Source organism: Cavia porcellus, unplaced genomic scaffold (assembly GCF_034190915.1).
Source record: "Cavia porcellus strain 051 isolate PalLab524CR breed Dunkin Hartley unplaced genomic scaffold, mCavPor4.1 scaffold_25, whole genome shotgun sequence".
In the NCBI taxonomy this organism is placed as follows: Eukaryota; Metazoa; Chordata; class Mammalia; order Rodentia; family Caviidae; genus Cavia; species Cavia porcellus.
In genome coordinates, this window is record NW_026947508.1 from 27,230,307 (window position 1) to 27,234,966 (window position 4,660).

A 4,660-nucleotide genomic window follows, 5' to 3' on the forward strand; every position below is an offset into this window, starting at 1 on the left:
ATCAAATAAACAAATCATGATCTTTGGGAAAAACATTAATTTTGCATATGTATTATTAACAGTTACTTGATTTGCATTATCGCTTGCTATTAAAATGTTAATAAAAACTTATACAAACAGCTGATTTAGTTTAACTGTTTCATTTTTAAATTAAAAAATCTTAAAACATTTGAAATACTTTTTATAAGTATTAACAAATGGTTTTACTAAGCTGGGTGTGGTGGTACAAGCCTATAATCCCAGCATTCAGGAGACTGAGGCAGGAGGACTACCTTGAGGGAGAGGCTCATCTGGGCTACATAGTGAGTTCAAGGCTAGTTTGGACTCTGTAGGGAGACCCTGTCTCAAAAAAAACAAAAAAAAAAAGTTTTACTAAATTGAAAAAGAAAACCTGCACCTGAAATATCCAACCTATGTCAGATTTCAATAAAATATAAGGCAATTAGAACAAGAGGAAATGTTTGCATGACAATGAATAAAATTCACAAGCAAATAATTTCAAAACTATTTTCCATAGCAAGTTTTTTTTACTATTGCAGATTGAAGTATAATCTTGATTAAAGAGATTTAAATAAAGCAAAATCATTTGCTGTTTTTTATATAATAGCTTATTGGAAATTTTGACAAAAGAACTTAAAAATATATGAATACAAATATGCTTAAATAAATGTTTTTTTAAAATCACATGCATAACATATATGATGAAATTAAAACATTTTATTTTTGTGATAAATTTATCTCACATAATCTAAATATGATACTTAAACATAATATGTAAAATTGAATTCAGTCATCTTTTATGTTTTTTAGTCATCTTTAATAATTTGCTGACTTTCACTCCACAAGCCATAGCTTTATACATATTAAAACAATACAACAGTCATTATAAAGATACTTATTAATGCAGCAAGTTGCAATGTATTTTATTTACAATGGGTTAGTTTAATTTATAACTTTTAAATATCTAGACATTAGCATATGGGCCTCCATTTGAACTTTTGCTGAAGACCCCACAAATGCTAGGACCAACATGAACCCAGTAGCTCAAGCATTTCAGAACACAGCTGCTGCTGAGACCTGGGAGTAAGGAAGCCTGATTTAATGACACTAGCTCCTATTAGGGGTAGGAAGTTGGCAGGTACCACGCCAATGTCAGAAAGGGCAGTCTAGGGACAGTCCTAGAAATAATTTTTCTGGAAAGGAGTCCACAGTCCCCAAAGCTGGAATATAATCCAAGGAAGTGGCTTCAGGATCAGGAAAGGACAGCTGAAACCACTAGCCTGCAGGACCCAGAGAGGGAAATACGATTCCCTTTCTGGGGCCAGAAAACAGGGAGACAGATGTCAGGGCCAAGAATTAGCTGCTAGGAGGCTGAGGATTTAGCTCAGCGGCATAAGCACCTGCCTTGCAAGCAGGCGGTCGTGAGTTCTATCCCCGGTAGCGATAAAAAGGAAAAAGACAAAAAAAAAAAAAAAAAAAAAAAAAAAGAATTAGCTGCTAGGAGAGTCTCACAGGGAGAACCCCCATAATCGGGAGAAGAATCGAGCTGGAGTCTAACGGGCTTCTTCCATGGAGGCCACGGGAGCTCGTGGGGCCTGGGCTAGACGACATGTGTGGAGCCAAAGACCTGGGTCAGCCTTGGCCAAGTCCAAGAACTTGGACTGTGACGGGTGAGGGAGAGAGCAGGGTCACATAGAGGAAGGAAGTTTCACTTTTTTCATACTGCTACCCTGTACCATGCCTGTGCCTCCCAGCCACAGAATGCCATCTGGGTGGGTTAGGGCCAAGGATTGGGCGTTCCTGGCTCTGTAAAAGGGCCAAAGAGTCTGGGTCATACTAAAAACACGTTGCAGATGATTTTCCTCTGGTTTCTGGAGAGAAGAGACATCCAGCATCAAGTCAAAGATCAATGTTGGTTCCCTTCTCCTTCTCTCTCGACTAGAGGGTCTTAGGACAAATTCTTGAAGGTAGGGGGACAGAGAACTCAAGGAATGATAGTACAAAGTGGTCTACTCTCTCTCTCCCATCCCTCGTTCTTTGCCTCTGCATATTCCTCCCAGGTGCTTCCTTTCCTGAGCTGACCCAGAGGGAGGAGAGGAGGCCCACACACAGTAACTTTAGAAGACAGAGTCTCTCATTCCGTCCTGTCTGACCTCCCAGCGGTAATTGATTCTCAAGTTCTTTTTCCCCAGGTCACACACGGAAGACAAAGTTGGACATTTCCCAAAGGAAACTGACTATTTTATTGGGGAAAAGTAACATCAAAAGCATGATAGTACAAGACCGCAGGGATGGATGAGGCCATAGGGAATCATTTTTTATTTGGACAGAATCAGATGCAGTCTCAGGAGATTCAGCAGGCCGTGGTGCAGACGTCAGGTCATTTCTCAAAGACCCAGCCTTACATGGCCCCTAGGGTTGAACAATTCATTCCACCAGAACAAATGAATTAATGATGTTGAGAGCCTGGGCTGTCTCCTGGCCTTGGGCTGAGATACTTGTCAGCACTGCATGGGACAAGTTAGCTTGATTTCCAAGGAAAGATAGAGAACTAACAACAATTGTAGGTCTACTGGTGTGCTTCAGGGCTCTCATTTCCTCCCACCCCGGCTTCTGCTGTGGTACTAGAGAAAGAGCCCCAGGCCTTCACACTGAACTACATCCCCAGCCTTTTTATTGTTTTTATTTTGATATAGAGTCCAACTAAATCATTAAATTTCCCAGGATGAGCTTGGACTTCTAATTCTCCTGCCTCAGCCTCCCAGAGGAATGTGATTACACATGTATACCACCCAGTTTAGTTTGGATCTTAAATGTCCCTCAAATGCCCATGTGTCAAAGGCTTGATCCTCATTGTGATGGTATTTGGAGGTGGTGTGCTTTGGATTTGAAATGTCTCCCAAAGGCCCATGTACTAACTGCTCAGTCTCCAGCTTGGTACTACTGAGAGTTGGTGAATACTTTAACCACAGGGCTTAGAGAAAGGTTTTAGATCACTGAGGGCATGCCTAGAAAGGGATTGTAGGACTCCATGTCTATCTGTCAGTATCTCTTTCTTCCTCCCTGTCTCTTCTCTCCCTTTTAACCTGGTCATAAGGCAAAAGGCTTTGCTTCTACACATTTCCTGCCATTATATGCTGCTTTGCCACAGGTCCAAAAGCAGTAAGTCCACCTATGCATGGACTTCAAACCCCAAACTGTAAGCTAAATTAACCCTTTGCCTTTTCAAGTCGATCATCTCAGGGATTTTTATAATAGTGAAAAGCTAACACAAGAGACAATGAAATCTTTATGAGGTGGGGCCTAGTGGAATATATTTAGGTCACATGTCCTTCAAGAGGAGTATAGGACCTTTATACCCTCCTCTCTTTTGCTTCCTGGTCACGAAGTGAGTGGTTTCCTCGTACCCTGTGTTCCTATCATGATGTGCTGCCTAGCCACAGCCACAAAAGCAACAGAGCCAATCAATCACAAGCTGTGAGGCAAAATATGTTTCCCTTTCTAAGTGATTATCTCAGTTATTTGGGATAGCAGTGACAGTGAATCTTTTAGAGACAGAGTCCCCAAACTGCAACCCAAAACCCAGTTATTTATCACAAAATGTCAACACTGCAATTAAGCCTCAGTACTGAGGTTTTAAGTCTAGAAAAAACACCACAGTTACTTGGCTTGCATGCCTATAGAGAGGGCCCTGAGTGCCCACTGAGGCATGCATGCCATAGATTCACTGTGTTCACATAACCACTGTGTTATAATAATAGTTAACCTATGAACAAGCACCAATAGGAATACAGATTCAAGAAAGCAGGAAAGCAGGCATGAGCTCATGGTGGCACATATTTGTAATCCCAGCCTGGAAACTTTAGTGAGAATTGCTCAAAATAAAAGTAAAATAAAATAAAAGAAGGCAGGTGATAAAACCCAGTGCCAATGAAACATGATAAAACATTACATGCTGTTGATAAGTTTGTAACTTGCACAGTATTTTCTGGAAGCAATTTGGTTAATATTAAACTATTTAAATACACACCCATATGCTTTAAGACAAAAATTCCTTTGCTAGGAATTTATTTTACATATTTACAAGTATGGCTGGGTGTGTTGGCGCACACCTGTAACCCCAGCACTTGGGAAACTGAGGCAGGAGTATCATTGCGAGTTCAACACCACCCTGGGCTACAAAGTGAGCTCAAGTCCGGCCTGAACTTCACAGTGAAACTTTGTCTCAAAAACAGGTGTCTCAAGGGGGGGGGGGTAATATTTACAAGTATGCAAAGGTTTGTGAACGCGAACATTCATTGCAGTATAGTTTATAACAGTAAAATAATGGAAACAAATGTCTTTCAACAGAAGGTCAATTGAGCAAAATAGATCTTTTATTTTATAAAATGAATGAGGTAGAACTATATGTACTGGTGTGGAAAGGTGTGCAAGATAAATGCAAAAAGGAAAGCAAATTGTGGAGGAGCCTTTTCTTTTCTTTTTTTTTTTTTTTTTTTTTGGTACCGAGGATCAAACTCACGACCACGCACTTGCAAGGCATGCACTTATGTGGCTGAGCTAAATCCCCAGCTGGAAGAGCCTTTTCTAACTACCCCACCTGCAGACTTTTGACAAAAATTGACCCTCCATGAATTTATACTGGAATAGAAAACACCTG